This window comes from Camelus bactrianus, chromosome 26 (assembly GCF_048773025.1).
Source record: "Camelus bactrianus isolate YW-2024 breed Bactrian camel chromosome 26, ASM4877302v1, whole genome shotgun sequence".
Taxonomy (NCBI): domain Eukaryota; kingdom Metazoa; phylum Chordata; class Mammalia; order Artiodactyla; family Camelidae; genus Camelus; species Camelus bactrianus.
In genome coordinates this window covers 30,098,810-30,124,400 of record NC_133564.1, presented here as the reverse complement: position 1 = coordinate 30,124,400, position 25,591 = coordinate 30,098,810, and the positions used below count along the sequence as shown (strand labels likewise).

Here is a 25,591-nt window from a genome sequence, read left to right as displayed (position 1 = left end):
GAGGGGTTGAGTGTGTAGAGTGGGGGAAGGGGCGCAGGAGCAGATGACTCCAAGGCTTTGGGGTTGCTTTTGCCTTAGACACGCTTTGGAAATGGGCGTATCTGGAGGGGAAATTAGAGGGGAAAAGAAGATACATTTATTTGGGGACCTCAAGGGTGTGGGATATCCACCCACAGAGCATGTGAGAGCATGCGGCAGAGTCTGGGCTGGAGAGGTAAACTGGAGATCTACAGAGATCCACCAGCTGAAACCGGCAGAGAGGGGATGGGTAACGCGGAGGAGCCCCGCAGAATCCCCAGGCGCAGGGGATGCTCAGAGGACTCAACCAACAAGCAGGCAGGAGAGAGGAAGCTGGGGAGCTGTGTCCTGGAGGCGGGTAATTAACAAAGTCAGATATCGCCGGGAGGTCAGAAAGGACAAAAACTAAGGGAAAAACCATGGGGTTTGGCCAGAAGAGAGTCACGAAGGCCTGGTTGAGACGTTTCAACAGAATTGCGGGGGCGGGAGGCCGCGTTAAAGGGAAGAGGAGATGGAGGCATGGAGCTCCGGCCACAGTGTGGAGGATTTTGGCAGCAACAGGAACAGGAAAGTCTGGAAATCAGCTAGCAATGAGGAGAGTCCAGCGTGAGTTTCTGAGTCTGTGTCTTGTCCGTATTCCAACCCAGCAGCTTCCGGCCGCCTCTCCACATCCCCCCGCCACAGTTTCCGCTGCTTATTTTTCAATCCCGAGTATTTCTTCAACCGCAGAGGACAGATGTGGCTTTAAATGATAAGCACTTCACCCAGAGCCTGGCACATAAGACGCCCTCAGTAAGTGTCACTGTTGTTTTTACTTGTATTCATTATGAGCCCTTAGGAACAAGATGTGCAAACAAAAAGGCAGAAAAGTACATGGGGAGAGGGAGAGTGGGGATGAGCTTAGGGAGCGGGATGTCTACCAGGGAAGCATTAGAAACATAATAGGCCATTTTTCTTTTTTTTCCTAACTCTATCTAACCTAACTAGAGATACTGTTTCTCTACAAGATGTCCTCAGGAGCCTGCGTTTTGCCAGATGGCATGTAGCTTTGAGGCCCTTTTAAGGATTTCTTTCTGCATCTCATTCAGTCTGAGCCTTGGGTCTGGCCATGCCCCTGGGAACTGTGGAAGGGGACAAAGGACAACTCCTCTAGGGACGAGATTTGGGAAGAGAACCTGCAGAGAGGAAGTAACCAAATGCCCAACGTGTGAGCAGCCTGCCGCAAACACGAGCCAGGGAGAGAGGAACCCAAGAGTCCCAGCCTGCAGGGACATCACAGCTTGTCATCAACCAGGAGCACCTGGGCAGAGTCAAAAGCCCAGACGGGTCCATTGCAGGTGGAGGTAAAGGAACCCAGCAGGCTGAGGAGCAGAGGGGCCAGGCCCTACTTTCCTGTAGCAGGACGGCAAAGTTTATCCACGCTCCAGCAGGGTGGTGCAGAGAAGATGCAATTCATTTATTTTGTCTGTGACTCTGCTGGTCTTCACTCACTGGTTAGAAAGTGAAAAAATAACCACTTCTCCAACCCCATTTAAAGCTTCAGTAACTTAAACAGTCCCTTTGGGTAAAGTTCAGTGTCTCATAGATTTAAAATATTCCTCCTCCTCCTTCTCACCCCAAGATAGCCTCTGGGGTGCAGAGAACGAGCTGCGTGTGGCTCACACGAGGAGAGCCTCAGAGGTCCAGGGAGCTCCCCTGTGTCTTCCTGGTTGCTACATGCCGTCCTGGCCTTCACAGTTGAAGGGAAGGCTGTTAACTTTGCAGCCTGGCCTCTCTTGGCTTGACCAGAGCTCCCAGCACTTCCAAACTGGATCCAAATTGATTCCAGAGTGAGCCTGGCACTCCCGTGGCCGCATGCCCTTTAGAGGGCCATCTGTGACTGCCATCGGGTCCTGGTGCCCGGGTTCCACTCCGTAGCCCTGGTTAGAGTCACCCTTCTCTGTGATCATTCGTGTCTCTCTCCCAGTGATTTCTTTTCAGTTGCCCTGCCATTACAAAATTTGACTGTTTCATTGCTGAGTTTATTAACTGGACTAAATGTCAACCTGGGAGGAAAAAAATCTACTCTTAAGGCGACCCAGAGCATGAGAAATGAGGTCCCAAATTCCTCTGCATTGACTACTGCTTCAGACCAAAGTGTTCGAACTGACCAGTTGTCTTGGCATCTGTTGGAGATGGCTTTTTTTTTTTTTTTTTTTTTGCCAACCCCGAAAACCTGAGAGGTCTTCTATTTCCAACTCTCTCAACTCTGCACTCAATGAGAATGGAAAGTGTTGCATGTGGAAATTGCCAGGGCAACTGGGGGAAACGTTGCCAAAAGAGAAACTTTCCAGTTCTTTGCTTTCAAAATGTGCACGGGGCCATATGTCATGAGGTAATACAGCTTCCCTAAATGGGGGGGGGGGAAGGGGCCAGCGCCAATGACAGCGGTGACCTGACAGTTGGCAAATACAGTTCTAGTCACTAGTCGGAGTCAAAAGAAGAATGGCTAAGAAAGAGCCAAAGAAGCAGCCATGAGGCATCAAAGAAACACAAAATGGAGGGAAGGCTGCCCTGGGGGCCAGAATTTCATTTTGTTTAGGAGAAGATGGGCTCGAAAGTGGTCCTGAAGCAGCAGTCGTCCTGATAACGGGTACCATCTGGAAATCAATGAGACTTAGATTTTGTTTTTTACAGATTTGTACTGAAAACCAGTTCCAGCCAGGGGATCTCAACTCTCAGGAGGATCCAGCAGGGCACTAAACTATAACCAATCATTTAGCAAAATCTGCAGTTGGAATGACAGACGAAACCTGTTGTCTTCTCCTCTGTATTTAAATCAAGAGATGAGGTCAGGCGTGATCCAGTGTGTAGAGATGTGATTGTCTGGTGTTGCATTTTTAGCCATTTTTAACCCATAGAGACCAGCCTCAGAGACAGGCAGACCTTATCTTCCAGACCCTTCATCCCCTTCAAGTATCTATGTCCTCACTCTGACCCCCTCTTCCCCTCTGTGCCCCTCACAGATCCCAGTGCTTGGAGGATAATGATTTAACGGATTTGTTAGCCTTCTTCCTCAACCACCCTACCTTCTCCCCACATTTGTATTTTAACAAGGTTTTTTGGAGATAATAATACCTCTAAAAGAGTTGTCTGAATTGTGAGAATTTTAGGCAGTAACCTGGTGGGCGCGGGGTGGGGCGAGGGGGGGGTGAAGAGAGGGGGCTGCATGTTGAGATCTGGTGCACGTGACCGTTCTGGGTTGAGGCTGGTGGTGACTTCCTTTGGCTGTGCCTCTCGTCTCCTTCCACATCCTGGCAGGTGTGAGCAGGAATATCTGTGAAAATCTTGCTTTTCTGTACAGCACGCAGCATGAACTCGTCTTCACTGGTGGCCAAGAACAATTAGTGCAGATTTCCCTGGGTAACCGGGTGAAAAACCAGCCCCATGCCTAATTCCCTGCCTGCATGTGCCTATTTCCAAACAAATTTCCCAGCCAGAACTCCTCAGCTTCTCGGAGAGCCCCCATGCCTGGTATCTTTCTCCGACCCTGCCCTGAACTGGGATTCAGCACAATCGCGATTCCATGGCTGCCCAGATGCACTTCGGTGCTTCCTGCTGCTCCACATTGGACTGTGGGTCATTCCCGTGCTAGGGAAGGTCACAGGCTTGTTAATCAGCTAGAAAGCAAAGACAGACAGGATGCAACTTTTCCTAGAAAGACACCAGTATGGTGTGATGTCAGTACTATTTCCAACTTTCAACACTGATTATGGCCACTACCCTCTCCTGCTTCCTGAGGACAACAGTTCAACATGACTTCTGGCACAATTAGAATAAACTGTTTTAGACAGAGTCAGTGTTAAGGGAGGGTATGTGCCTTAGAGCCACAAGGCACTGATTTTTTTCATTTGATTTCCAAGGGGGTGCTCGTGCAAAACTGCACTTGGGAACACACAGAATTTCCTAGTTTTTGTTTTCTTTGTATGCAGGGTGTGTTTGCACGATACTTCATTGTCAGCGAGCACTTTCACGTTCGCGATCTCATCTGAGTCTGACCAGAATCATTTGAGGTAGGTAAGGTGGGGGTCAGTCTTTCCCTTTGATGAATGAGAAAGCTGAAGCTCAGAGACCTCCCCCAGGAAGTGGTGAAAAGGCAGGACGAATCCCAGATTTCCAGAATCCTAAATCCTATTCCTATTGTATCAAACTGCCTTTCATTAAGACCCAGAGAGAACTTTGAGTTGGTCAAACCCTACCAAATCTGCTCAAAAGGACATGTGCCTTCTTTCTGTCTAGCGTCCCCTTCCTTTGGGAGTTACCCCACCCCTAATCCTGTAGTATTCATTCCGTTTGGCTGTGCTGGAACCCACCATGCCCCTAACTGAAGATGTGGAGCTAAAGCCTGACCAGAGTATTCGGTCATCCTGGCCACTATGATTGGCTCAGGTATGAGCACGTGACTGAAGCTGGCCAATCACAGCCTTCTCTGTGCCTTTTGTTAAAGTGTTTGGGAAAGATGCAATCTTTCTTCCCATCCCTGCTGGCCTGAAGCAAGAGTCTGACTAGGAATGAAGACAAGCAGAGGGAACCAGAACTGAGAGATGGAGAGAGTCCTGATGTTATTATTTAAACCATTCATCCAGCTGTGCCTGAAACTCTTCAGTGAGCCAATAAATTCCTTTTTGGCTTAAGCCAATTGGAGTTGTGTTTATGACACTTGCAAATGAAAGGAGTTATTGACTAATAAAACTGCCGTTTCTGTCTTTCCCAGAATTAGGAAATTACCTCTTTAAAATTGTTTATTTATAGTGTGCTTTATCCCTTCCCACAGACAAAAAAATTCTGAAGCAGCTTATAAAAAATAAATGGGAAAAGTAGGCAATAAGCCAAAAAAATCAAAGGGAAGATTTAATACATGAAATACAAGTCATATGTATAAGTATAGCACAGTCTTTATACTAAGCTGACACAATTATTTTTTTAATTATAGTACCAAGTATTGTTGAGGGTGCTGAGAAACAGACACTGGTGCTGGAGAAATTATAAATTGGTGCAAGCTTTCTGGAGAGAAATTTTACAGTGTTTATTCCCAACCAGTGCTTGCCCATAACCAACAGTCTGGGTACATCAGAGGGAAATAATTAAATAAAAAGGAACGCATGCCTGTGATACCCTGAAGAACACACAGCAGAGCCTGCATGGACCATGACTTACAGACCTGCGAGCTAATAAATTGATGCTCTTTTTAAGCAATTAAGTTTGTGATACTTTGTTACATAGCAACAGAAAACAAACACAAGTATCAAGGATACAACAGTCTCAAAAAAAAAAAAAGGAAAGCCTGCAAATATTTAGTTATAAGAATGATTGTCATGATTACTAAAAATTGGAAAACCACTATGAATATCCAATGGTAAGCTGTGGGTCAAGAATAATAATAATTCCACCTATTGGAATATCATGTATTTACGAAAATAATGATGGGAACTTTTATTTAGTGACCTGGAATAATACATATTGTGGAATGGCTTTGGAGCAGCGTATATAAATTCTCCCTAGGCCACAGCAAGATTCAAATAAATTGTTTACTATCAACCCTGTGTTTTAAAAATCAAACAAACAAAAAACCTATTTATTGGTTGTAGAAATTTAAAAGGGAGAAATATGGAAGTGGCAAAAATCTGCCCTTCTCATCTCCCAATTTGGGCATTATTGCTTGGGTCAAATTCGGCTCTCCGTAAACATATGGTTAATTAACCCCTCTTGGACCATGTGGTAACTATACACTCTCCATGTCTCAAGATACTTGACTAGTATTGGGGGGTTATTTATTGACAACTGAGTCTCAAACATTATCTACTCTAGAACAGTGGTGGCCAAAATGCATATTTGCTCAAAACAATCTTTCTGTAAGAAGAGAATTTTAGAATTTCTCCTTATAGTTAATCTCTTTTTATTTTCTATTTCTGATATGTTTTATAATGCACACAGTATAACTGGCTGGTACGTAAGAACTAAGTTTACCAAGATTGCTAAAATGTTTTTGATGATAAAGATGTGTTCTGGTTACCTGTGGCTGTGTAACAAATAAATCAGAAACTCAGTGGCTTAAAACACCATTTAATTTTGTTCACAAGCTTGTGGATCAGAAACTTGTGAAGACCTCACCTGAGAAATTTATCTTTCGCCCAAATAGTACGAGTTGGAGCAGCTCAACTCCATCTAGAAAATCCATTTCCAAGATGAATTACTCACTTGATTGGCAAGCTGGGAGCTCAGCCAGGGCCGTTGGCTGTTCCCTACAGGGGAAGGGGGATGTGTTCGCTCTTTGCCATATGGCTTCCCGATTGGGCTCCTGGGGCTTCCTCATGAAATGGAGGCTGGATTCCAAGAGGGAATGTTCCAAGAGACAGGAAGCAGAAATTGTCAGCCTTTTAAGGCCTGGAGCAAGAAAATACCATTGTGTCATTTCCATCATATTCTACTGGGCAAAGTGGTCTAAGAGTCCACGCAAAGTTCAAGGCGTGGAGGCACAGCGGTCTGTCAAAGCATTCGTGGCCATCTTTGATCCCATACATGGTATGCAGCCACAAATGTCTGAAAAACCCTCATTTATATAAACAGAAAATGTACCAGCTGCTCCACCCCCAGGCTCAGCTCTCTTACATAAGAAATTCGTGGCCATCAGAAGTTGATCTGCTCCCACTGGTGCACCTGCCCAAAGCTGTTTTGTCAGTATCATCTGAGAAATGATGCTCAGGCTTTTCTCTTAAGGGCTTATTTACTCCAAAAGCATAGTCAGAAGAATATACGCAGGATAGTGGAGGGAAAAACATAATCTAACTCTCATCGGCACTACTGCTTTCTCTTGCTTAACAAAAGACTTTGACTAGAAGTAGAAATAAAGCATTTACCTGGTTAGGTGTTGGTGACCTGTAAAAAAATTTCTCTTCTACAATAGTATACTTTAAACCAAAATATATTGAATGTAAACCAAAATATATTGAATATTAACCTAAATATACTCAGAATGACTTTATGACCCAAAAGGCTATTGTGGTAACTGTGTTCTACCAGAAATTCCCCAGTGCACAGGAGGACACCTGCTTTTCCTTTCTCAGTCCATCAAGTAAAACAATCACAAACAGAACTTTAAGATTTCTGCTATATAACATAATATACTCTTGAGGAAGATAAAATGGCTTACTGAACAGAATAAACCCATTTTTGTAAGAAAATGCATGTGAGAGAGACAAGAGTAAATTTTCCATCATTTATGATCCTAAATTCTGGCACTAAGAGAAGATCCTGAGAAAAATCTATTGTTTTCCTGAGCAGGGTGATGGGTGAGGGTGCGAATTAGAAAAAGGGAAATAATAAGAAGGTTTTTTTTTTTCCCCAGGGGAAAAGGAAGAAATGTTGGAATGAGGCAAAAGCAGAGAGGATGACTTGTTTAAAAGTGTGGGTGGGAGATAATCTTCCTGTATGGGCAGCAGGGAATCTCCACCAGGATGCCACAAAATCTTCAGCAAAATCTACATTATTGGGCAACTCTTTTTTAAAATTTATTTTTATTGAGGTAACACTGATACACAGTAATATTTGTTTCATGTGTACAACATTATATTTTGACTTCTGTATACACTACAGTGTGCTCACCATCATAAATTTAGTTTCTGTCTGTCACCATTTAGTTGACTCCGTTTACCCATTTTGCCCTCTGCCTAACCTTGTCCCCTTTGGTAACCAGTATTCTGTCATCTATATTTATGTGTTTGTTTTTGTTGGTTTGGCTTATTCATTCATTTTGGGGTTTTTTGTTTGTTTGTATTCATTTTTTTCTGTTCCACATATGAGTAAAATCATACAGTATTTGCCTTTCTCTCTCTGACTTATTTCACTTAGGATAATATCCTCAGGTCCATTCATGTTGCTGTGAGTGGCAAGATTTCATCTTTTTTAATGGCTGAGTAATATTCCATTGCATGTATATGCATATGTGTGTGTATCACATCTTTTTTATTCATTTATCCACTGATGGGCACTTAGGTTGTTTCCATGTCTTGGCCATTGTAAACAATGCTGCAGTGAACATAGGGGTGCATGTATCTTTCTGAATTAGTGTTTTCATATTCTTTGGATAAATACCCAGAAGTAGGCTAGCTGGATCATATGGTAGTTCTATTCTTAATTTTGGGGAGGAATCTCCATACTGTATTCCATAGTGGCTGCACCAATTTACATTCCACCAACAGTGTATGAGGGTTCCCTTTTTTCCACATCCTTGTCAGTTCTTTTTATTTTCTGTCTTTTTGATAACAGCCGATCTAACAAGTGTGAGGTCATATCTCATTGTGATTTTGATTTGCATTATCTTGATGGTTAGTGATGTTGAACATCTTTTCATGTGCCTGTTGGCCATCTGTATGTCTTCCTTGGGAAAAAGTCTATTCAGTCCCTCTGTGCATTTTAGTACAGAAATTGAAACAGTAATCAAAAAGCTCCTGTTGGGGGAGGGTATAGCTTAAGAGGTCGAGTGTGTGCTTGGCATGTATGAGGTCCTGGGTTCAATCCCTAGGGCTTCCTCTAAAAAAAAATAATAAACCTAATTACCACCTCCCCCTTCCAAAAAAAAAAAAATCCCACAACAAAACAAAACAAAAAAACTCCTGTGAAAAACTAAAGTCCAGGATCAGGTGGCTTTATAGGTAAATCCTACCAAACATTCAAAGAAGATTTAATATCTATCCTTCAAAAACTTTTCCCAAAAAATTGAAGAGGGGGACTGCTTCCTAATTCATATTATGAGGCCAACATCACTCTGATGCCAAAGTCAGACAAAGACAACACACACAAAAAGAGAAAATTATAGGCCAGTATCTCCAATGACCATAGATGCAGAAATTCTCAACAAAATATTAGCAAACTGAATACAGTAATACATGAAAAAGGTCACATATTGTGATCAAGGAAGATTTCGTCCAGGGAGCCAAGGATGGTTCAACATCTACAAATCAATTGACAGGATAAACCACACTAATAAAATTAAGGATAAAAACCATTAGATCATCTCAATACAGCAGAAAAAGTATTTGACAAGATTCAATACCCATTGATAACAAAACTCTCAATAAAATGGGAATAGAAGGAATGTACCTCAACATAGTAAAGGCCATTTATGACAAACCCACAGCTAACATCATACTCAATGGTGCAAAGTTGGAAGTTACCCCTCTAAGAACAGGAACAAGACAAAGATGCCCACTCTTGCCACTCCTCTTCAACACAGTATGAGAAGCCCTGGCCTGAGAAATTAGGCAAGAAAAAGAAAGAAAAGCCATCAAAACTGGAAAGAAAGAAGTAAAACTGTCACCATTTGCAGATGACATGATTTTATATATAGAAAGTCCCAAAGAATTCACCAAAAAAAACCCCACTCAAAATAATAAACAAATAAATAAAAGTTGCAGGAAACAAAATTAACATGCAAAAAATCTGTTGTGTTTGTATACACTCACAACGAGCTAGCAGAAAGAGAAATTAAGAAAACAATCCCACTTACAATTGCAACAGAAAGAATGAAACACCTAGGAAGAAATTTAACCAAGGAGGTGAAAAACTTGTACACTGAGAACGGTAAGACCCTGTTGAAAGAAATTGATGATGACACAAATAAATGGAAAGATATTCCGTGCTCACGGACTGGAAGAATTAACATTGTTGAAATGTCTATATTACCTAAAGAAATACTTTTTGGTGTTGGGAGTGTATTCTTTGGGGGAAAATTGGGGTGATGTTGACATACACTGAAGGCAGATTCAGGCCAAGAACAAGAACAGCCCACGGAATTTCAAGTCACTTGTAACTCCAGAATGGAAGTCCAAGATATACACGCTCCAAATCATGACAGTTAATACCTCTGGAGAGTGGATTACAAATGATACTTATTTCATTCCCTCTTCATTTTTGTATTTTTACATTTTTCTTTTAGTTGTGTTGTTTAAAGGAAGTTGTTTGGAAACACACACGAGCTTTATAATCAGACAGACCTATGTTAGAACCCAGCTCCATGATGTCTTCAATTTGTGATTCCAGATGAGTTCCTTGAACTTTTAAAGCCTCAGTTTGCTCATTCGTATAAGAAAGATAATAACTGAACCTCACAGGTAGTTATGAGGATTAAATAAACTGATCTGTGTAAAGTTCTTCAAACAGTGCCTTTGAACTGAGTAGGCACGCGATAAATGGTACCCATTGTCATTGTGGTCAGTAACCAACGTTTGCTGATGGTTCTCAGATCCTGAAGACGATCAGCTTTTTGTACTTACTGTGAGGAAGTTAAGGCAAGACATGGCTCTGTGTCTGTATCCTCCAAAGAGCCAGCAGAGGGAATTCCACCGAGTTTTATCCCGGCCATCATAGGTCACACAACATAATATCATCGTGAAGAAAACCCTTTTTGAGCACCTACTGTGTGCAGGTGATTTAAGTTCTCAGAAGTTAGACCCAGTCCACATGGTCTCCATCTCACAGCCAGGTCAATTCTGGCCACTAACGCTCCAGGGTCTCAACTCCTAATTAGAAACTTTCGGGGTAGGCGCTGCTTAGGATGGGCCCACATGTTCTTAATTCACAGTGAAGAATACACATTACATCTCAGGACTTCTACACTAGCCAGAGCGTTCTGATGTGGGCTTTGAGGGCCTTGGCGCTGTCACGTGACAGGCTGTTTGATGTGGTTTCTGTTCCAGTAAGTTAAACTCTGGCATCTCAGAACGGCCGCAGCCTGCCCGGCTAAGGATGAGTTCTGAGCGCAGACTGAGGCTGAATCTGCATGCCTGCGGGTGGATGGGACCGCAAATGGCCATGGGGTTAATTAGCTGGAGGCTCTTACGACGCAGGGCCCCCCCTAGTCTTCAGGGTTTCCTTGCCGCTGCTGTATAGCTTGGCTATCAAAGACTGTGCTCCTCAAAACATTTTTGGTTTTTGACTTCTTCTGTGGGAGGAATAAAAAAAAAAAAAAAAAAAGAAGCTCTGAACCCTTCACGTCCCGGCGGGAGGCTACAGAACCAAGCTTATTGGGATTCACGAAACTTGTTGCTGCTCTGATGAGGCCTTCCCTGGGGCACTGGGTGTTTATTAGGTATATTAAGTAAATAAATAAGTCCTGCTTGAAACAAAAGCACGGGTCATGTGGCAGATATCTCCAGTGCTCACACTGTCTGGGTCTCCTCTCCTTCTAGAGACCAGGCTACCTGGCCCTCTGGGGTTTGGCGAGGCGGTGAGACTGGTTTAGTCCAATGGGATGTGAGGTTGAGTGACACCTGTCACTCCACAGCACTGAAGAGCAGGTGAGATGTCCAGTCTCTCTCTTCCCTGCCGAGGAGACCAAAGGAGTCACATGTTCTACATATTGCAGCTACAGACGGTGAGAGCCTCCATCAGCCTGGATCCTTGAGTGACGCGATGGAGTGGAATTTTCCCAGCACCTATACCCCCGACCCTTAACTTGCACCGGACATGTAGCATGCTCAGGAAATAAATTTTTATGTGTGCTCAGCATTGGGGTCTGGGGCGAATCTGTTATCACAGCACAACCTAGCCTGTCCTAACGAATCCAACCATCCCCTAAACATCGCGAACACAGAAAGCGGTTTGCAGGTCACCTGTGGGACCAGCCGCTGGGAGCTGGCCGAGGCTGTCTGCGGTGAAAGGCGAGAGAGGAGCAGTTTCAGGGAGGAGTAGCAGCCCAAATGATCAAGTTCAAGGGGCCGGGGACCCTGCTGTGGACGCTGGGATGGCTGGAGGAGGGCAGAGCTTCCAGTCTCTGGAGATGCTCACCCCAGACACGCCAGCCCAGGCCCAGGCCAGCCCAGCAGAGCAGCCCAAGCCCGGAGACAGGGCGCATTCCCAATAGACTGCGCATCAGGGCCTCTTTGGTTCAGAAGCTGTGTCAGTTGGTGGTGTGTTTTTAGGGCCCCAGAAAGCGAATAAGATTCCTAGGTCACTTGAGATGCACAGGATGTTTGACCACGATGAGATTTTACTTACTGGTCTGTATTGGTTTTCTCTGCATGGACCCCTGAGGGCCGATGATCCAAGTGGCAGTTAAGACCCACGCAGGCGGCGCCCACCTGAGGCTCCTGGAAATGCACCGTGAACGGCAAACGACCACTGTGAAAGGTAACTGCGCCGCTCTTTCCATTTCCACACCTGAAATGGCCCAACTGCCCTATCAAAAGCCAGGAACATTTCAGCCACCTGGACAGAGGGGAACCTGGAAAGAGAATGCAGAGAAGCTTTCCTCTCGTCATCACCGGTGACACGGTTGGTAGCGTCTGAAAGTCAGTGTCACCATCCACATTCTGCTCGGCCAGCCTGGAACGAGGTGGTGCTCAGCTGACAGCAGCGGAAGGATGCACGTGACCAAAGTCCTCATGGTGCCGGACTGCCTTCTTATTAGAAGTGGAAGAAGGAAGGCAGGGTGGTGGGCGAGTCCCTGGGCTGGGCCTGCCAAGAGCTGGTACTCCTGCATCAGCTTGACTTTGCAGAACTCGGCCCCTCCCAATCCCCTGGGAGTGCAGAGCCAGAGCTGGTACTCCTGCATCAGCTTGACTTTGATCCCCTGGGAGTGCAGAGCCAGGAGTCTGGCCACACTGAGGTGAAAGGGCTCACCAGGACCAAACTGGCTTTTGCTACTTTGCTGCCTAGCAGAGCCTTAACGCCAAAGTCTCTTAGAGTTCTTAATTTTTACAAGGTAATTATTTTCAGAGTCAAAAATGTAAAGTTTCCCTTACCGAAAACCTCCTGATGCAAGAGCGATGGGATCACGTTACAAGGCACTTCGGTCACTCTGCTGCTTCTGTCTAAATCCATTCTCCCCGGAGAGTGAAAACCACTGCTTCTTTCCCAGGTGCCTGCGGATGACAATAAAGACGTCGGCTGTGAATGTGGTGAATCCATTTGAACAGCGATAAATTCCAAATGCAAATATGCTTTTGTTTTGAATGTAATACGCTTAAAAAGAAAATGCCTGTGCTTTTAGAATAGAAGGCAGATTTCTGAACCTGCCTCCCCTGACCCCCTGATTAAATAAAGGATTTGGAGAGAGCGAACAGTGTCAGCTGAAAACCAGTGGCAAGAACCTAGTTAGTGGTTCCCTATCTTTTAATCTGCAATAACAGCACAAAAGCACTTTAATTAGGATTTCCAAATCTCACCTCGATACTCTGTGGAGGGAAAGAAAAAGCCCCACATTCTGAAATGTACCAGAGTTAGTTTTTATTTTTCAGGTGCTCTAAGAGTGTTTTTATTCCCAAAGGTGGCTGATATGAGGATTCCTGGGAGCCAGAGAAGTAGAGCCCGAGGCCTGAGCCAGGCTCATCTATGCTTGTTGCCATAGGTCATGGGGAAGGAGGTCAAGGAAGGGCCTTGGTTTATGGAGCTGTGAGTTGCGCCTTGTGGGTGGAAAACAGCCCTGACTTCAGATTGGTCCCATGGCCGAGGCATATCACAATGGCTACACCAACTGGATCGAATATAGAAACTGACTAGCAAACGTCAGGCGGCTATTAGCAAGCAGCAGTTAGAATTCTCATCACCTCCAGTGAGCTTCTAAGCAAATGACTGTCCTCTCCAGAAAAATGAAAACTGCACAAATCAACAACGGAGCGAGAGGAGAGAGGAGGCTGGGTTGCAAAGGATCTCTTTCTAAAACGCCGGATGAAGGTGATGTTGACTCAGAATCTTTGCTTCATTCTGGTCCAAGGCCATCATAAAACTAAGTTCCGTGAAGGAAAACAAAGAGACGAGAGGAGCAGACTCTAACAAGCTCACATAATGAGCGCTTCCCGCCTCCTCCTCGCTGCCTCAAGCGCCGTCCCCTGATTGAAGGGCGCCGTGAGCCCGGCTCCCACCTTGCCAGCCCCGAGCGCTGAGACTGACGTGCGGAGAGGGAACATGCACCCTGGGCCGCAGGAGCAGTTTGAGGTCAAGTCAGGATTTGTTTCTGTCCTGCCTCTCAAAGCTTTGTTTTTCTATGAACCGTCCATACTAAAGACTCAGCATTGCTTGGGCAGGGGAGAGCTGGGGGCGGGTGCTTTCCGGGAGATTCATTGAGGATGGACAGTCACCGGGAAAGAGGAGGGCTTGGGCCTTTCCTAAAAGGACTGATGAGCACTGGAAATTCCCAGTTTAACCACTGACCAGGCTACTCCTCCCCTGGCCCACCACACCCACAGGGATCCCATCCCCATCCTTGCTGGTTGCTCTAACCAAAATAAATAATAAACGTGTAAAGCTCAACAGTGATGCCATTCAGAGTTACAGCCACCCATTCCCAAAGCCCAGGCCAATGTCAAGTAACCCAAGACTTCTCTCTTCACGGGGCCACCAAACATCCTCGGAGGCAATTAAACCCTGGAACCTAGGGAAATAAGATTTTCATGGAATGCTATTTTGAGACATGGTGAAAGCATTTCCAATGAATTGAGTGTTCATTCTGATCATCACACAAAAATGAAAGATGGTTCTTTAACATCCTAATGAAGATAACAAATTAATACGTTTCCTTTGTAAAGCATTTATAGTTCGCATCAAATAGCGTCACATTGAATCATCTCTTCTATTTTCAGAACCATGTAATAGGCAGGACACGCTTTATTATTTATATTAAGTGAATAGACTGAGATTTCTTCGAGGCTCACCTTGAGGAACAGAACTACTTGGTGTTGGACGTAGGATTAGAACAGAGAATCCAGGTCCAGTACTTTTTCTAATCCAACCCATTGTCTCTACCAAAAAAAAAAAATCTTTCCCTCTCTTGAAAGCTTTGAAATTTATAAATTGTTTAAGTTCTTCTTATTTTATATGATGGAAATGAAACAGCTAACGTTTGTTGAGCCATTACTAAGATAAGTCACTATGTTACATCTCAAGTGCTCAATGCGAGCTTTCTCATGAGGTGGGCGCGATTATCCCTACGGCTACAGACGAGGAACTGAGCAAACCACACAGCTGGTAAGTAGTGGAGCAGGGACTTGAGAACAGTCAGCTTTGACCCCAGGGCCTCCCAGCCTCACATCCGTCTGCTGAAATAGGCAGGTTTGTAACTTCTAGAAGTGACTGAAAAACCCCAGGTCCCATTGCTATTAGACAGAACCATCCACGTGGCCAAAATGTGTGGCATCGTTTGGGTCCATGTTGATCGTTCCAGCTAGGAGGCCAAGCTGGAACCATAACCAATAGAAATAAACCAAATAACCAAAAGAAACCAATCTCTCTGCTGGGAGAGAGGGTTCATCCCCTGCTACTCTCCCACCCATGATAGCCTCCCCTCCAATCAGTTTTTCTTCTCAGTTTCACCACCGCTGCTCCTGTGTCTGATGCTAAAACCCAACAAGTTCCTTCTCCCTTGTGTCCCAGAGCCGGACAATGATCAGGAATCCCTATTTCTCAGTTGTGTTTTTTCAAACTCTTTTCTCCTACTGCCACTACCACAGTCAAGTCCAATAACTAGTCCAGCTTCAGACACGCCCCATGAGACAGTCAGTCTTGTCCCCAAGCATCCCCAAAGCACAGCTGTCCTCATCACGTTGCATGCTGTGCACCTGCACGTGACACCCCTTTGTCTATCACAAGTCCTGTTTTAGATCTTCCGTTGTCTAGAGCCTCCACTGTCTGGAGCCTCCACTGTCTGGAGCCTCCACTGTCTGGAGCCTCCACTGTCTAGAACCTCCACTGTCTGGCCATTTTCCTACCAATCTATTGTCATTTCCTTCCCCCCTTTCAGGTGAGTCTTCTCACAGTCCCCAGCACACGCCCACATGTCCCTCTCCTCATCTCATGCCTTCCTCATTATTTTCCCGGTCATGCTATTTCTCTTCTCTCAGGCTTATCGCAATCTAGACACCCTTCCCTTCTTCTATAAAATCTCCTAAGACTATTCCTCCTTCTCAGATTCCTATTGTTCCTACAGAAGGCGCCACAGAGTTCAGCGTTCAATTTTGTTTTCTAATTAACTCACTATTGACTTGATCTCCTCCGGTGGACTGTAAGCTTCCCAGGTCAGGGATGCTCTGCTATCTTTTGCACCATCTTCACGGAGTACTGAACCCAGGGGTGGTGCTTGTTTGGTTGACTGATTTCACTCGGTGGAGGGGCTTGGCATCAGACCAGAAGGCAAACGAGCACAGGTTGGTTTAGTAGCTCTGATGAGCAGTCCAGTGGCCTTGCTCTATGAGGGTTACTTCTCCAATACTTGATGCCAACCTCAGATTCATCTGAAGGTCAGGAAATGACAAGTTCATGTTCTGTAGTAGAGCTGTCTGCTTGCCTACCGGCTCGAGCCGCTGAGGAACCCGTCTTCTCTGATTCCTTTCCCAGGTCACAGTGGCTGTTCCCCAAGGAGGAATGAGAATGGAGGGGTGCTGGGTAGGGGCGTGGGGTAAAGTGAGTTATCCAAGTGAAAGACCACAGCAACTGGAATCTCATTTATGATCTCCAAAGTAATACATGAGCGAATGGAGAGTAGATGTTTTAGGATAATTCAGGGAACAGTTTTTACCAGAAGAGGAGTTGTTGGATGCTCACGCTGCATCCTTGTTCAGCACCAGCCTGTTAAATAGCCATTCATCAAAGTTCAAGATGCCCTAGGAAGATTTCTGAGAGACTAGCCCTTTGGAAATATAATAGCAGGAATAATAAAGTTAGCATCTACGTATACATTCGAAAAGTGCGTCATATTTTCCGAACTGCATTTTCACACACCCTCTTAGGAGTTAGATCCTTTTGAGTTGGAGGGCGTCTGAAGGTTATCTGGTTGAGACAGGGATAACATTTTTGGAAGACTATTAATTAACTTCTCGCGTTTACATTTCATTGATTTAACCACCGCTTCACGTTTCCCTTTCCTCGGAGACATAGGTCTGCCTTTAGAGTTCCAGAGCATGAATGAAAAAAAAAAAGTTAATATTCAGGTTCTCACCACCCAAAATGGGAATTTCGTCGTCATCATAGCTGTAGAAACTAGGCTTTGTTGAGAGAGAAATAGGATTTTCTCAATTTATTTAGCTCCCACTTAGCGTAACAAGAGCCAAGCCTGATGGTAGGGCTCCGATCACGGGACCACTTCTGGGGGCCACAAGGACCATTTCTGTTTATGGCAGCTAGGCCACAAGGCTAGTGTACCAGGACAGGAGGAGAATGATGAGTTATAGGGGCAGGAAGCCTGCCCATTTCTGGTCCTAAAGGACCATGAACAAGAAGAGGGAGATGGAGGCTGGAGAGACATTGATCTTGATTTTTCTGGCTCTGGGCAGCCCAGAGGGGGAGGTGTGTTAGATAAATTAAAATCAACACAAGGCCTTGCCCTTGTTTAAGACTGCGTGGGACACAGGCTCCCCACACCAGTGGGAGCAGCCACATCCGAGCAAACTCAGCCGGACAGCGTGGTTAGACAGTGGAAGGGCTAGAATTTTAGCATTCCCAAGCTACCCTCAGTTCCTGTGTGGTGTGGAAAGAACTCAGAATCTCCCGTCTGCTCCTGGCAGGGGGCGAGGCACAGATGCTGGCTGGAATCTGGCTCAAGAACACACCAGAGAGGAATGACCCAAGTGGGGGCAAGATGGTGCTGTGGGCAGGGGTTGCAAAATCAACTGCCTGGGCCCTGACCTCACAGCCAGAGCCAGGGGCCTCCAGCATCGAGGGCGAGCTGGGGGCAGCCAAACTAGGGGAAAGGGAGGCTGGGCTCCAACTCAGCCAGGAGAGGAAGATGAACCACTGGCTACCGGACCCACAGTCTTCAGCCGCATGCACTGGCCTGCTGCCAAGGCCATGGGACAAGCCAATAGCCCAGGGAGCAGCCCAGAGTGGCCACCCTGCAGCAGAAAACACCATGTGGACTCAAGCCTGCCCCGCTCCAGCCGTGAGAATACAGTAAGCCCCCCTCACACACCCAGGCAAAGACTGGATTATCCAAAGGAAACTGCTCCAGAGCTTGGGATGGGACTGAGATTAGAGGGCAGGAGTAAATCTAGTTTCCCACCTCACAGTGGGAGGGGGCTCACCGAAAAGCCCAGAGCATTTTCAAGTCTTTCATGTTCTACTTCAAGAGGAGGGTGGGTGCTTCGGTGACCTTGCTCCTTAGCATGACCTCCTTCCTGTGCAGGAAAAGGCTCATGTGGACCATGGGACCAGGTGAAGCAGACATTCCCGTCTCCATCTTACACGTGCAGGAACCAAGGTCCAGTGATGAAATGTCTCATCCACGGTCAAAAGGCGCTGGGTGCAAATCCACGCCAGGAGTGAGACGCCCCGATCCCAGCTCCACGCTCCTCCTACAGGGCTGTGAGCCTCTCCCGTGACCCAGCAGGAGACGTACACGGCCCAGGGCAACAATGGTGACAGACGTTTATGTTTGGAAGCACACCTTCAGTTTCTTGTCTGGGCCCCCCTCATATCTCCTAGTTTTCATTCAAGGGAATCCTACAGCTGAAGATGTTTCTTTGGCATATTTGCACCTGGGAGGCGGGGTGGGGGTGGTGGATGGTGTGATTCTTCATTCCATTCATGATGCCAAATGTTCAGAATGGCTTGGAGCTGGTAAGACAGTGATTGAACAAAGTGTTTCTGCTTCTCTCTTTGCTCCCAAGTATCGCCTGAAATGGAAACATCTATATTGGCTGCAGTTTTTATCCATCTGCAAAAACACATTAGAAAGAGAAGGAGGTTGGCAACTGACTTCACGCTTTTCCCCCAGAGTGTTACTTACCTGACTTTAACCAGATGCTGTGTATCAGCCTGTCTCTCTCCTCCATGCTCAGTGGGCAAAAGACAGAAGAAATACAAGGAATGCTTGTTATGCTATGCACTCTCCCCTCCTCTCTTTCTCTTTCTCTCTTTCCTTTTTTTTTTTTTTTTTTCATCCCAGGACCGGATATACAAGTTCCAGAAGAGGAATATACATCCCCAGAGTCTGAAATCAAATCTGGAATTCATATCCTCTGTAAATGTACTTTATTAAAAGCAGGAATCAAGAAAGGGTTTGGAATTATATTGGAGAGGTTGATTGTGTAGAGAGGACTTGGAAGGAGGGATAACTTTAGACATGTTTTGCAGGCTGCCAACTCCTTGGACAAATGGAAAAACTGGGTACTTCTGGCATCCGTCCTATCCCAAAGGTCTTAAAACCAGCCCTTAGGCTGTGTTACCGACCCAGGAAAGAAAGCAGGAGACTGCAGGAAGACACGTTTGTCCATAATTACCACAATCAGGTGGATTGAAAATATTGCAGGAAGACGTAGCAGGTAACATTTCCAGGCGTCACTGTCAGTTGGGAGTTCATCTTTGTCAAATCCAGTTGCTGACACTTAATGATGGTTAGTGCCACCACAGATCGCTGCCAGGGGTGTGAGGCATGAGTGTGTGTGCGTGTGTGTTTGTGTATCTGTGTGGGCACTTAAGTGAAGAAGCTGGACGTACTCGTTGAGGTCCAGAACTGGAGCGGGTGGAGGCTGTCCGGGGAGGAACGGGGGACGAGTCACATGAATTACCAGGGGACATGCCTGCTGCCTGTACTGCAGGCCATTCTCTGGGTGGGGAACCAGGAACTTGTTCATTGTTCCCAGAAGGCGTGGATGGTTTTAGATCAGTAAACTGTCTCTGAACCATTTATTTTCCCCCTCGGTTTGGAATCACATCCTTCCGAATACCATTGCAGCTCACAGTATTTCTCTGATGAAAACCATCATTTCACAGGGGTCAGCCAACTCAACAGCAGGAGCAAAGTGATTATGGGATTCACATTCCGGTAATAAAAGAAGAGCTAAGCCCTCTGACCGGTCAGAGAAAGGTGGCAGCCCCTGGTGACCCAGAAGAAGCCCCTAGACGCCCCTAGAGGTCCCAGGGGGACAGAGAGGGAGTCAGTGTTTCTGAACTGACTTAAAGGAGAGCTTTTGCTGTGTCTGATGGGAGGCTCAGAGGGCTGGCATGCTGAATGGGATGCTTCTGATGGGGCCTCCAGCTGGCCCTCTGCCACTGTCTAACTGTCTCCATCACCCACTCCCCCCATCCACTCTTCATTCACATCCAAGTATCTCTCCTATTGCTTTATTGGAGAAGTCGCCTCTTTGAGAACACATGGGAAGGTACTGCGAACATTTGGATGGCTAAGGTCCTGGACTTTTCATGTTGGCTGCCTATCTAAGGCTTTCGAGTTATTGTCTTAATTATAGCAGCTGTAAAGCGGAATCTGAAAATCACCCCTGCAGCGGCTCCCGGGAGAAACAGCAGTGGGCCCTCTTCCTGAATTCCCGTCTCCTGGAGGGAGCTGGGTTTCCCCCATCTCTTTCTCAATCCCTCCGCAGGGTTCTGGCCTCCGGAGACAGCGTGGGCCTGGAGTCTGCCCCCAGGTTCTCTGCAGGGAGGGGGCGTGCTCAGAGTCCAAGCTTCCTGCCTGGACCAGTGACTACAGCTCCGACACCCCCTCAGGGAGGTGGTTTGTAATGTTTCTCCTGTAAACTCTTAGGTAACTGTGTTCTGTTCCACCAGGGGAGGTCATGTGGCTGAGAGAGATGTGTTTTTCTTGTGGGTATCTAAGGACATGAGCCGCGGCGGGGCAGCCACGCGGACGGAACCCCCGCAAAGAACAGCGCGCTGTTCCGGGAGCCGCGGGGAAATGACGTTCGCGGTCAAGTGCAAAGCACCGTGACACCAGCAGCCCTGGGGACCCGGCCTAGGACACATGTCCATTTTCAGAAACTTCCCTGCAGAAAAACCCCTGTCAGAAGGCCCACGTCCACAGACTGATACCTGGTTGGTGAAGAATGGCTGCGGAATTCTTAGGTCCCCTGGGGCCGCGTTTCCCATCCTGACTTCAGCCCTGATTCTGAGTCTCCGGCCCCTTGAGCTTAGGTCACCCTGTTGGTCTCTAAAAGCCAAACACTGTCCCCCAAATGCACAGAGACATCAGGTTCTGAGTGACTGGGAAGAAGGGAGCTGCAGCCCAGGACTCCGTGGGCCTCCGCTGTGGCTCTGCCGGGAGGCTCCTGGCCGTGGGCCAGCCGGCTGCCACCGCAGATGCAAAAAGGGCCACCGCTCCCCACTCGGATGCTGCATCTTCTTCTTGTTCTTGTTTGTTTGTTTGTTTGTTTTTTTAAATTGAGGTATAATTTACATACAATCAAATGCACAAATATGTTGATAGAAATACTCTCCACTTAACCACCACCCAAATCAAGCACACAGACCTTCTCCAAGACCCCAGGGACTCTTCTCCTGTGATGGAACGTTTGAAGTCATCACAGCATTCTCATAATATGACTGAGCTCTCGTCTGGCTTGGAGCTTCTCGCTCCACTGAGGGGTGAGGCAGGTGCAGCAGGTTCCTATGGCTCCTTTTTAAAATGTGAAGCTCAGAGGGGTCAAGCAATTAGCTCCTGGCCACACAGCCAGCAAGGAATGTGCAGTGGCTGGAACCCAGCTCTTCCAGTTGCTCTGGGGGCGCTCTCCTCTGCCCGGGGACTGGTCCTCAGACGTTAGGATGCCCAAGAATCCTCCGTAGAGTGAGCTGTACACGACAGCCTCAGGGCCCAGGAGTCTACATTTTCACAAGGCTGGTTCTCCTCCCCCAGTCCCCGGGGGCGATCTGTGGGACCAACCGCACTTTGACCCACATTGTCAAAGCTCTCTGACTCCTCCACCGAGGATGCAGCTTTAGGCTGTTTTCAAGGTTCCAGTCCTATCACATCTGATCCTGCTCTTCCTGGAGGATTTTTCCTTTCCTTAACATCTTCCTTCTTTATCTCTGCTATCTGCCTAGTCCCTAGATTACTGGGCTCCTCTTGAGCATGATTCTAATACTCAACCTGCTCACCTAACCTCTAGTCCTTTTCTGAACTGTCCCTTAATCCCTCGGAAGGCTTAGTGTCTATGGTGATTTAACACAGAACACAGTGCACACACACCAGATGCGCATGCAAACACAAGCTCAGCTGAGAAGCCTGCTACGGCCCCACTGAGTGAAGGTGAGCCTCCTTCAAGGAGCACTTAACCACTCTCCAGTATCTGCAGCTTGCCTTCCAGTTTCATCCTCCTTCCTGAAACATACCCTTCCCACCCACCGCAGTTTCCCAGCTATTTTCACACCTTCGTGCTTAGGCAGGTTCTGCTCCCTTTGCCTGGAAAGTCCTCCCCTCTCTGGGCCCATCTGGTGAACACCTAGTCATTTTTCAGGACTGAGATGGAAGGAAGGTTCCTTCCTTTCGAAAACATCCCAGCCTTCCCCAATAACCCCCAGGAATGTTGCTTCTTTCGGGGCTGTGTCTTCTCTCCCTAATCAGTTCCAGGAGCCGGGCTCCTCAGAGCCTGGATGGGGTCTGGGCCCCAATAAGTGGGAACTGAGGGTGGAGCCTCGATCCCACGCTTTCCTGGCAGAGGGCTGTGGCTGTTTTTCCATGGTGGTCCTGTGCTAAAATAACACATGAGTAAAAATGTTTATTGTGTTTCCTAGGTGCCAGGCACAGTTTGAAGTGCTTCTTTCCTATTAGGCTTATTTGTATAAGATATGTTTTTCTCTAATGTTGGTAACTAGAGCGACCTCATGTCTGCAGAGCGTAATGTCTGAGATTTCAGAGGATGTAACGTAACTTTTAACTGTAGCATCTATAAGAATCAGTAAAGGCCACTGTGTCCTGTTGATCTGAAGATTCCACTTCTATGCTCAGCATCTCTGATTCATTCATCTGAGTGGGATTTTTTTCCTCCTTGTTTTCTTTTCTACAAGGCTTTAAAAATGCTAGTTGAATAATTTGCAGGGTGATTTTATTTATTACGTCAATTCCATCCACAGTATATCTAAAATTTTGAATAAAAGTCAATTGGGGGGAAATGATTCAGTAAATTAGGAGTTTGAGATTAGCAGATACAAATGACTATGTACAGTCCTATTATATAGCAAAGGGAACTAGATTCAATAGCTTGTAATAACCTATAATGAAAAAGAATATGAAAAAGAATATATGTATGTATGACTGAGTCACTATGCTGTATACCAGAAACTAACACAACATTGTAAATCAACTATACCTCAAGAATATGAAATGTATGTATACGTATGACTGGGACATTGTGCTGTACACCAGAAACTGACACATTGTAACTGACTATACTTCAATTAAAAAAAAAAAAAAGCTATACTTTAAGAAAAAAAGTCTTAATTAAAGTAATACTAAAAAATTAAAAATATATATATACAAATGACTCAACATATGGATATTTACTTTATTTTTTTTATTGAAGTATAGTCGGTTTGCAATGTGTTAATTTCTGGTGGACAGCACACTGATTCAGTTATATACATATACATTCCTTTCCATATTCTTTTTCATTATAGGCTATTACAAGGTGTTGAATATAGTTCCCTGTGCTATATGCTAGGACCCCACTGTTAATCTATTTTATATATAGGAATTATTATCTGCAAATCCCAAACTCCCAATTTATCCCTCCACCCCCTTTACCCCACTGGCAACCACAAGTTTGTTTTCTATGAGTCTGTTTCTGTTTTGTAAATAAGTTCATTTGTCTCCTTTTTTTAGATTCCACATAAAGGACATTTATTTTAAAAGCAAACTCTCCAAACTGTGTCTGTTCCTTTCCAGATATTTGAAATGCCACCAGGAAGAGGGTCATTACTCTCTACCGAGGGCTCATGCTCCCCTCGATTTATGATGCAGGATGGAGCTGAGGTGCCTCCATGCAGAAAGGAGAGGCCAGCGACGGAACCCTCTAGACCCCTAGCAATCACAGGAATGTGCTGGCATTTCCCAGGAGGCAGTCTGTTTAAAGCCACCAAAACGTACTTCTCAATTCATTAATCTCTTAGTTGGGGTGGGAGAGGAGACAGGGAAATCTGCTCGAGATAAGCATGAAGTACAATATGACTCTGCCGTCTTATAAAGAGCCATCACTCACAGAAATTGCATCCTTCAACCTTTCAAGGGATTAAATGCTACAAGACAGACAGCATCTGGTTCAAACAGCAGCAAATCAAAGCGGGTAACAATACACCGCGTGGTGAATAACAGGCAGGCTCCTATATCCAGGAGAGGCCAACAGCGGAGGGAAAAGGAAACCTGTGGGAGGCACAGTAAGAAAGGGCACACCTGTAGATGTGTCCGGGGAGATGGTGATGACTGCGGGCATAATCACGCCATTCTTCTCAAGTGACCCAAAGCCACAGGCAGCCACCCTCCTTCAGGGGGTGGAACACAGCTCTGCTTGACCCAGGGACCAAAAAAGAGAATAGGGAACCGAGACTCTCCCTTCTGAAAGCCACCAGCCAAGGCCATCAATTAACGTGCAGACTCAAATTGACTTCTTGGAGGATTTCTCGAGAGAGCAGAGGGAGAGGCTATTTATTCATCTGGAATTAGATAAAAAGGAGTTGAAGGTTGGCTTCTTTGTTTCGCCTCCCTGGTCTCACCTCCCCCACCTCAAGGCTCCTCCTCCCCTTCATCTCCATCTCAGGCTCTCATTACTCTCATGACCTCTGCCCTTTGACCCTTCCAAGGGAGGATCAGATGCATGCCATTCACACCTCCATGTAAAGTTAATCCTCTGGCATCTCCCAGGTATTCTGTTTTAGCCATCACCCCCCAGGAAAGGCTCTCCTCTGTTAAAGGAATTTCAGGTTGAGGACGAGTGAGGTTTTTTTTTTTTTTGGCTGGTAAGAATCAAAGTCTGGAAGTTTCGAGTGACATCTGCCTTGAGCATCTCAGGCCACCCTTTTCTGGAACTTCCCCCAACTCCCATTGGGAGTATTCATATATTGAAGGGCAGAGGGCCCAGAACGATCCTACGTGCTTTATTTATATATTAATCTCTTTTAAAGTTAGTTTCAATTTCTATCAAAGTTACACATACACTTTTTCTCAGCGGTTCTCAAACACGGCTGAAATTTAGACTCATCTGGGAAAATGTTTTAAAATCCTGAAGCCTGGACTGCACTCCAGAGCTGCTGAGTAAAAATCGATGGGAGGTGTGGCCCAGGTCCTGGGGTTTCTGAGGAGCCCCAGGTGATGCAGCCCGTGAACCATGGATGTAGATTTGCAGGAGATAGTCTTAACAAGAAATATTTAAAACCAGACCAAACCAAACAGCAATATCCCCAAGCCCCACCCCCTTTTATTTCCCATCCCCCAGAAACTACAAATTCAAAATCTGAGCTGATTCACAAGGTAGTTACCCTCATTTCTAAATCACGTGAGCATACTGCTACTTCTTAATTTTTCGGCTTTAATCTATTGACTTCCCAGAGAAAATAAGGTTTGCCTCTCTTATACCATCATCGCCCACACCTCGAAAACTCCCACCCCGCAGCCCCACATCATCCCAACGCTGCCGTAATTTGGTACCATTGATACTCATGTTATGACTGCCTTCTCCGTCTCCTTAGTTTTCTCTGTATGCCTGATTCATTCCACCTCCAACTCTTCCCAAAGTGCACTATTCGCATTTGGCCGACATCTCTGATGGAAATCACCCTCACCGCCTTGGGACCTCCCATCTGGACTGACCCCTCATTGGGCTGGGGC

General features: G+C 46.0%; 1 long non-coding RNA gene across 4 annotated transcripts; it reads left to right on the top strand.

Annotated features, from left to right (window-relative positions):
* The first annotated feature begins 320 nt into the window (after positions 1–320).
* LOC123617760 (uncharacterized) lies at positions 321–25,568 on the top strand. Of its 4 annotated transcripts, XR_012502420.1 has the most exons (5): positions 325–810; positions 3,990–4,070; positions 11,244–12,183; positions 19,117–19,304; positions 19,756–25,568. It is a non-coding gene; the product is annotated as an uncharacterized LOC123617760 (long non-coding RNA). The 4 variants fall into 4 exon arrangements; XR_012502419.1 differs by having other exon boundaries at positions 328–810; positions 19,117–25,568; XR_012502421.1 differs by lacking the exons at positions 19,117–19,304; positions 19,756–25,568 and adding an exon at positions 13,322–19,109 and having other exon boundaries at positions 328–810.
* The last annotated feature ends 23 nt before the right edge of the window (positions 25,569–25,591 follow it).